Source organism: Megascapheus bottae, chromosome 7 (assembly GCF_031878675.1).
Source record: "Megascapheus bottae isolate mThoBot1 chromosome 7, mThoBot2.hap1, whole genome shotgun sequence".
In the NCBI taxonomy this organism is placed as follows: Eukaryota; Metazoa; Chordata; class Mammalia; order Rodentia; family Geomyidae; genus Megascapheus; species Megascapheus bottae.
In genome coordinates, this window is record NC_143515.1 from 63,740,601 (window position 1) to 63,750,255 (window position 9,655).

The window sequence follows — 9,655 nt, forward strand, 5'->3', positions numbered from 1 at the left end:
GCCCAGATGATCTGCTCCTCCAATGTGCTAGAGACTTTGGAATGTCTCCATTAACGGAATGAAAAAGGTGGGATGCTTACTGCCTAGATTATTCTGTAAAACAAGGAATTATTAGGTGGGACAGACTGGAGATGGGCTTGGATCCTCAAATAAAGAGGATTTGGGGTGGTTTCCGGTAAGTACAGTGGGAAAGAAGAGTAAAGTAGGGGGTGATGAGAAAAACAGAAACACACAATGTAGCTCAGTCTAAGCTTCACACTGTGCTGTGAGCCATTCTTTGGAGTCATCTAATTGAACTCCCCCTCAGTTCTGTGTCCTAAAATAGACCTCCTGGAAATAGTGAATATTTATTGTGCACTTCAGATGCCTGATATCTCTTAATGCTCACACAGTGCTATAAAGAGAACACTCTCATTATCCTATTTTTCAGTTCCTTGCTCTAACTTTAGTGCTGGTAATTGGCGAAGCTGATGACAGCACTGCAGGGCTACTGCCCTATGAGCCTGCTGACATTCATTCATTCATTCATTCGTCCGTTCACTCATTCATTAGGTAAGGGATTGGATTGTGGATCTAAAGATAGATACACAGAGATCCTGCCCCCAGGATGCCATGGGCTCGTGGGAGAAATATTGCACACATAGATAGCTGTGTTATAGCACCATGAGTACTAGAGTAGAGCCCCAGCAAGTGATTCATGTTGTCCTTGGTGTGTCAGTTCTGCAAGTGTACCCTTCTTTGTCTAATCCATCTCATTCCACAATCTTTTGTCATCCTCCAAGATACCAGTGTTTGTGTTTATGACTTCATCTGATAACCTGCTGACAGGCTCTTACCTGTCCTGCACTTGGCTTCCCTCCATTTCCATTCAGCACGGGCTATGTGATGTTCTGTCAGGTCTGAGTGGGCAAAGAAGTGTCCTAAGATAAGATGTGGGCCAGCCTGCCTTTGTCTCCAACTAGTCCTTGCTTGGGGCAGAGAAGTTTCTGTTTCCATGTTTAGTGAAAGGAAATGTCTGGTTGAATGCATTTGGAGATGCCTTCAAATTTAGATATTTTATGAACTGGGCTTGGATCTTCAAAATTATGTGAGCACAAAAGGGACAGGGATAAGTAGTGTTTTTATCTAGAACGTTCCAGCTAGCTCACTTTTTCTTTCATTCCCTATTCTAGGCCTCTCCTTCTTCCTCCTCTTCCTCCTCCTTCCTCCTCCTCCTTTTCCTCCTCCTCCTCCTTCCTCCTTCTTCTTCCTCCTCCTCCTCTTTCTTTTGGTATGTTTGATGGGGTGGGGGCGGCGGTTAGGGGTTATAGGTCATAGGGTTTAAACTCAGGGCCTGGGCATTGTTCCTGAGTTCTTTTGCTCAAGGCTAGCATTCCACTATGTTGAGCCACAATGTCACTTCTGGTTTTCTGGTAGCCAATTGGAAATAAGAGTCTCATGGACTTTCCTACCAGGGGCTGGCTTTGAACCCTGATCCTCAGATCTTGGCCTCCTGAATAGCTGGGATTATAGGCATGAGCCACCATTACTAGACCTCTCTTCTGATAAGCTCCCTTCCGTGTGCTCAGGCCATGGCTCTACCCTAGGTCACAGCCCACCCACAAGCTCCTGTTTTCAAGGGCTGCTTTACCACACCTGTGTCCATATGTCACCTCAGGCCCTGAACCCTCTGTGGAGGCAGAGGGCCTATGGGACTGCTAGTCCTTGACCACTCAGACCCCACATCCACCAGAGGGCTGCCTCTCCGCTGTGGAGGCCACAGAGTTTATAAGAGCAGCACTTCAGAAATGGGGCAATGGGTACTTTTGCTATAGACAGGTCTTCTCAGGCATGGGTGACATTCAAGTTTTTATTCTTTCTTCCTCTTCTTCCCAAATCATCACTAGCCTGGGTACTGGTACTGTGTTCATAATCATTGCTTGAGGAGTGACAATGATAGGACCCTAAGATGTGGAATTGATGGATTGAAGGACTTTATCTCAGGGAATTGAACTGACAGTAGATCTGGCCAAGGTCAGAGACTTGTCTTCAGACACCCTAATGCCTGCTGTCCGTAAGCCTCTATCCTTAGCTCCAACCTTAGTATGCCTGTCACACTCGGCTCAAGACAACCCATGTACAAAATACCTCTCATCCCTTCCTTAGCGAAGGAGGGGATAGAACTGGTGCCTCAGTGTGATATTAGTTGCTGTGCTCTGGAAGGTGGCATCTCATGTGCTTCATGAGATGGCCTGAGCCATGAACTTTGCTTCCACGCCATTTGCTTTCATTCTGCCTTTCTAACTGATTTTTTTGTCAATGGAAGTCGAATAGAAGTGAGAGCACAGCTGCTTCTCAGATACCCAAGACTCTGGATCACTCATAGACAAACTTTCTCCCAGGAAAAGAGGTCATACTTGCTTTGGGCTTGATTTCTTAAGTATTTAAGAAATACTTTGCTATGCCCATTTGCTATGCCCAAGGCATTGTAATGCGACCCCTGCAGCATAAAAACAATTTCAGGCAACAAATAATAAGAATGCACTTACCACATTCAGGGCATAGAGTTGCAAATAGGAGATAAGACCTTACGCACTAAGAAGTTTCCATTTCAGCAGATTTGGAATCCATTTGAAAGACAAGAAAATATGTACATACGAAAAGAATATTTCCTGATCTTGAGGGATTTACAGTCTAGGAAGGAAATAAAACATAATGATTGCATTAGTCAGGCGTCTCCACAGAGCCAGAACCAATGTTTATCTGTGTATAGGTAATATATATTTGTGTGTGTGTGGAGAGAGAGAGAGAGAGAGAGAGAGAGAGAGAGAGAGAGAGAGAGAGAGAGAGAGAGAGAGAGAGAGAGAGAGAGAGAGAGAGAGAGAGAGAGAGACGGGACAGAGAAGCAAAGACACAGAGAAAGAGAGGGAGGAGGTTCTTGAGGATATGTAAAAGCTGTGAAGTCTCAATATCCACAGTCTACAAACTCGAGACACTTGTGGTTTGATTCAGTTTGGAGAGTGGTAAAATAGGATCTTCAAAGCCTCAGGACAAGAGAAGATGGATGCCCTTGCTTTGAAAAGAGAAAGAATTTATTTGCCCTTCTTCCTTCAGCTTTGTGTTCTATCCACTTGGATGGATTGGTTGAGGATTTCCCACTTTGGTGAAGACAAATCTTTCTTTACTCCGTCCTACTGATTGAAATGCTTATTTCTCCCAGAATCATCCCCATCAGAGTAATTCATCAACTTCGATTTTTTTTTTTGTACTGGTGCTTCTGATTGCTAGGCAGGCACTCTACCACTTGAAACATGCTTTTTAGTCCTTTCATTGTTGGGTAGTTTTGAGATAGGGGTTTACTTATGGCCTGGGCTTTGATCTTTCTACTTTGTGCCTTCCTCTGCATCATTGGGGTGACAGACACGTGTCCCTGGTCGCTGGGGAGAGGACCTACACCACTCTTCCCAGCCATTGATTGAGGTGGAGTCTCAGAACTGCCTTTTTCTTGCCCAGGCTGAGCTCAGACTGGTAGGCATTCATCTCGGCCTCCCAAGTAGCCAGAATTACAGGGTTGAGCCACCAGTGTGAAGCCTGTAATGAACAGTATCTTATCTGAAATCAACAGCCCATGTTTCCAGCCAGCCAACCATCTGCTGTGAGGAGGGAGGATGGTAGATGGGCACCAGTGGCTCACACCTGCAATCCTTGCTACTCAGGAGCTAAGATCTAAGCATCACAGTTCAAAGTCAGCCCAAGCAGTCCATGACACTCTTATCTCTAATTAATCACAGAAAAAGCCAGAAGGAGCACTGTGGCTCAAGAGGTAGAGTGCTTGCTAGCTAGCCTTGAGCACAAAGAGGCTCAGAGACAGCTTCTAGGCCCTAAGTTCAAGCCTCTGGATCCAAAAATAAATAAATAAATAAATAAATAAATAAATAAATAAGAATATCCATGGTTCCTTCATAAGCACTAACAAGGACATGTGAGAACTTGGGTGCTATGCACCTAGAGTCAGATCTTCCAGACATAATTCTAAAGCTTGCTATATGCTGGCCTAAGGCTTGAGCAAGTCTCTTAGCATTTACAGATCTTTGTCTCTTCATTTACCCTTGCTTCCTTCCCAGTTGATGGGAGAACAAAGAAGTTAATACACATGAAAATACTTGGCAATAGCATCAAGATATAGCTATTTTTCTTGAACCTATAATTTGAAATGTAAAATTTTTCAAGCATAGTGCTAGTTGTCTTTGGACTGTGAAGTTCCTACTGGTACAAGAATCCTCAAGTACTTGATAATCATTGGGCGTTTTTCCACCACAACCCTCTACCAAACCAGAGTCTACTCACATAAGGGTTGGTTTCCAAACAGGTTACTGGAGTTGAAATGTATAATGAGATTATTATCGCTTTATATTAAGTTAGATGGTATTTGTCAATTACTGAATGAAAATCACCTTCTCAGTGTGGGAATGAGTTTCTAGACTTAGGTACGAGTCTTAAAAAGGTGATGGCTGGCTCATTGAACGCGGCGGCAGCTCTCCAGGTGCTCGCGCTCTCTTCACTGGCAGAACTGGGCCTACACATTCGCAACCATGTCGAAGGGACCTGCAGTTGGCATTGATCTTGGCACCACCTACTCCTGTGTGGGTGTCTTCCAGCATGGGAAAGTGGAGATCATTGCCAACGATCAGGGCAACAGGACCACGCCAAGCTACATGGCCTTCACAGACACCGAATGTCTCATCGGAGATGCCGCAAAGAACCAGGTGGCCATGAACCCCACCAACACTATTTTCGATGCCAAGTGACTGATTGGACGTAGGTTTGATGATGCTGTCATCCAGTCTGACATGAAGCACTGGCCCTTCATGGTGGTAAATGATGCAGGCAGACCCAAGGTCTAAGTTAAGTACAAAGGCAAGACAAAAAGCTTCTACCCAGAGGAGGTTTCCTCCATGGTTCTCACGCAGATGAAGGAAATTGCAGAAGCCTGTCTTGGGAAGACTGTTACCAGTGCTGTGGTCACTGTGCCTGTATACTTTAATGACTCTCAGCGCCAGGCAACAAAAGATGCTGGAACCATTGCTGGTCTGAATGTACTGAGAACTATCAACAAACCAACTGCTGCTGCTATTGCTTATGGTTTTGATAAGAAGGTTGGAGCTGAAAGAAACGTGTTGATCTTTGATTTGGGAGGTGGCCCTTTTGATGTGTCAATTCTCACTATTGAGGATGGGATCTTCGAGGTCAAGTCTACAGCAGGAGACACTCACTTGGGTGGAGAAGATTTTGACAACCGGATGGACAACCATTTCATTGCCGAATTCAAGTGCTAGCATAAGAAGGACATCAGTGAGAACAAAAGCGTCTCCGTACTGCTTGTGAGCGAGCTAAGCGCACCCTCTCCTCCAGCACACAGGCCAGTATCGAGATTGACTCCCTCTACAAAGGCATTGACTTCTACACTTCTATCACCCGGGCTCGATTTGAGGAGCTGAATGCTGACCTGTTCCATGGCACTCTGGATCCTGTGGAAAAAGCCCTTCGTGATGCCAAACTAGATAAGTCACAGATCCATGATTTGTCCTGGTTGGTGGTTCCATCCATATTCCCAAGATCCAGAAGCTTCTACAAGACTTTTTTAATGGGAAGGAGCTGAATAAGAGCATTAACCCAGATGAAGCTGCTGCTTATGGTGCAGCTGTCCAGGCAGCCATTCTATCTGGAGACAAATTTGAAAATGTTCAGAATTTGCTGCTCTTGGATGTCACCCCTCTGTCCCTGGGTATTGAGACTGCTGGTAGAATCATGGCTGTCCTCATCAAGCGCAATACAACCATTCCTACCAAACAGACTCAGACCTTCACCACCTACTCTGACAACCAGCCTGGTGTGCTCATTCTGGCGTATGAAGGTGAGTGCGCCATGACCAAGGACAACAACCTGCTTGGAAAGTTTGAGCTCACAGGTATACCTCCTGCTCCACGTGGTGTCCCTCAGATCGAGGTCACTTTTGATATTGATGCCAATGGTATCCTCAATATCTCTGCTGTGGATAAGAGCACCGGAAAGGAGAACAAAAATCACAGTCACCAATGACAAGGGTCGTCTTAGCAAAGAAGACATTGAACACATGGTTCAGGAAGCTGAGAAATACAAAGCTGAAGATGAGAAACAGAGGGTAAAGGTATCATCTAAGACTTCCCTGGAATCCTATGCATTCAACATGAAGGCAACTGTTGAAGATGAGAAACTTCAAGGCAAGATCAATGATGAAGACAAACAGAAGATCCTTGACAAGTGTAATGAGATCATCAATTGGCTGGATAAGAATCAGACTGCAGAAAAGGAAGAATTTGAACATCAGCAGAAAGAGCTGGAGAAAGTGTGCAACCCCATCATCACCAAGCTGTACCAGAGTGCAGGTGGCATGCCGGGAGAAATGCCAGGAGGCTTCCCTGGTGGAGGAGCTCCTCCCTCAGGTGGCGCTTCCTCTGGCCCCACCATCAAGGAGGTTGATTAAGGCAACCCAAATATACATGTAGCATTGTTCCACACAATAAACATTCAAAAGACCCAAATTTAGCAACTTCTATAGCAGTTTTAAAAAGTTGAGCTGCTGTAGTAAATTACTGGGCATTCTTAATACTTGAATATGGAACATGTACACAGGAAAAATACAAACATTGCACTTTATAAAGCATTGTATTGTAAGTGGAAAATGCAATGTCTTAAATAAATATATTTAAAATTGGAAAAAAAAAAAAAAGGGTGATCCCTGGGCTGGGACTTTGGCCTAGTGGTAAAGTGCTTGCCTAGCATGCATGAAGACCTGGGTTCAATTCCTCGGTACCACATACCTAAAAAAAAAAAAAGCCAGAAATGGTGCTGAGGCTTAAGTGGTAGAGCTCTAGCCTTGAGAAAGTCCAAGGACAGTGCTCAGGTCCCGAGCTTAAGCCTAGGAATGGCAAAAAGAAAAAAGAAAAAAAAGGTGATCCCTTCATTTAGCATGTCTCTGCTTTGTCTTAGGTGCTAGGAAGAAGAAACGATCAAGACAGAAAATTTACTATGCTCATAGAAGGTCTGTCATTGGATACTACGGACACAATCAGGCAACTCTGTTAGAGCAAGCACTGAGATGAGAGTGGGGAGGGCATGATGCTTTCTTAACAGCACCCCACCCAGACTGGACCATAGGACTGGGGCTTGAAAAGCGCTTTGAGGCAGAGCTCCTCATGGTGGTAGCGTCAGAGTGAGTTGGAGTCAACTGTGAAGGGGTGGAAAAGAGTGACCAGGAGATGCTCAGGACAGAGGGCACTGTACATGCTGGAGCATGAGAGCCACTGGGAGAGGCAGAAGTCTAAGACCTAGAGGCCAGCAGGTGGGACCATTATGGCCACAGCTCAGGCCACAGCACCAGCAGTATCTGGTCATGAAGAATTCCATGCACCGTGCGGTAGTCATGATTTATAACTTGCTTCTGCGAAAGCATGAATGGCATCAGCAACTTTCACTCTCCACGCTCCTGTGGTAAGATGATGAATGAGCGAACCCAGCTGAGCAAGCTTCGGAGGGCATGGGGAATGAACCACAACCCGCTCTCTCTAGGATGTAGGTGAATGTGGACACAGAGAGCCATGGCTTAAAAGTCATAAATCAGATCAGATCGTGTCTGCCTTTAAGATAACTGTGAGAAAAACAAAAGCAAAAACAGAGCTGCCACCTAAAGACACAAAGAAGTGGAGGAGTTCTCTACCCCAGAGCTTCTTTGTGACTCCCCTGTCAGTCATTCAAAGAAGTTTGAAGATGGAATATTTTGGATGAAACCCTTTGAATCTTCTAGGGTTGGTTAGGGAGAACCTAGAGCCAAGAAGAAGCCAGGAGACACAGGGCGGCACTTCTTTCCAGAAAAGAAGCAGGCAGGATCCTTGACCAGTTCTACCACCTGGGGAAGAATGAGTAGTTAAAATCACCTGATTCTCAGTCCTCTCCCTCCCCGCACCTCAGCTCTTGGAGGGACAAGGGCTAGCATTTTGGGGGGAAACTTGGCCCCATTCTTTTGCCTCTATCTGTGAGGGATTCTGGAAGCTCAGCTCCCCAAAGCCTGCTCCCAGCAGAGGAGGCCTGAGATCAGAATTAATGAGTTACTCATGGTGTTCCTTCCCAGCCTAGAGTTGTCATATCTGCTCCTGGTTCTGCCTTTCCCACAGTAATTAACTAATTAACTGCCAACAAAGAGGTGATGCTATTATGACACACTGAGCTCAGGGGAGACAAGAGAGTCCAGCCTGCCTTACTTAGGAATTCCTGAGGTCAGGGTGGTCATAGGTCCCTTAAAGCCCTTTCCCCCACTCTGTTCCTCAGTCCCAGAGGCCAGACTGTGGCTGGGTTGGCTCTGAGCCTGATCAATAGGTTTTGGAGAAAGCTACTTAGTGACTGACTATCACATGTCTTTAGGATGTATCTGGTGTTATAATCTGAGATAGGCTATAATGACCCGCTGAGCTTCTGTTTCTTCATCATTAAACAGACCTCACAAAAACTGTCAGGTGAAATGCTTTTTGAAGTACTCTGCCCCACTTTCTTGTACTGAGGTGTAAACAGAGGCGTTAAGGAACTTGCCTGAGACCACAGGAGGCAAATAGAGCTGGGATGTTGAATCCAGAGTGCCTGAATACAACCAGGCTGGCCAAGAAGGCATCTTGGCCTTGTCAGTGAAGTTCTGGTTGACCATAGACCCATCAGGTCTCTTCTCCCTCTGCCCTGGCTTCTGAAGGTAAAGGTTTACAAGTTCCATAGGCAGAGAGTGAGGTGCTGGCTGAAAAGCTTCAGAAATCACAGCTGCTTATCCTTGGAGTCTTTGGTGCCGAGGTTAAGACTAGTGAATCTTGTGCTAGTGCTTGAGCAGGCATGGGCTGCCAACTGACCACCAATTTTAGTTAATAAAAACTGTGCCTTACCTGCTGTGTCCCTTGCCCCTGAGATGCCCGGCAGGAATGTGGTGGTGTGAAACCACTTCTACCCAAGATCCTGTTAGGCCATCTTGGAGTCTAGAAAGAGAATAATAGTGGCAATGGCCCTCATCAGAATTGACCTCAATCTTCTGTTTGATGATGCCTCCCTAACTCTGATGTGGGGTCGTCCCAGGGCAAGCCTTAAACCACATTCACCTCTGAATTTCAGAAGTATTTAGTTTAGGAGCCAGGCACGGTGGTTCACGCCTGTAATCCTAGCTACTCTGAAGACTGAGATCTGAGGATTTCAGTTCAAAGCCAGCCTGGGCACTAAAGAATCTGAGACTCTTATCTCCAATTAATCACTAGAAAATGGGAAATAGTGCTGTGGCTCAGGAGCAGGGTAGTAGCCTTGAGCTGAAGAGCTCAGGGATAATGACCAGGCCCAGAGTTCAAGCCCTATGACCGGAAAAAAAAAAATAGAAGTACTTAGTTTAGGACCTGGAGAGAGCAACTACTCAATCAAGCTCATATTATCATTCATAGACTATTTGCAGTTACTTCAAATTTCTTTCCAGATCCTGTCAGTGTGATTTCTAAACAAGTTAGCATCACTGTAATGGTATGCAAGTGCTATGTGAGTCTCAAAAGTTTTTAATTTGACATTATTTTATCTATTGCACATTTGGATGCATAGCCCGCATACTTGTCATTGTTAGTCA

At 45.3% G+C, this 9,655-nt stretch overlaps 1 pseudogene; it reads left to right on the top strand.

Annotated features, from left to right (window-relative positions):
• Nucleotides 1-4,571: 4,571 nt before the first annotated feature.
• On the top strand, nt 4,572-6,748 carry LOC150060921 (heat shock cognate 71 kDa protein pseudogene; annotated as a pseudogene).
• The last annotated feature ends 2,907 nt before the right edge of the window (nt 6,749-9,655 follow it).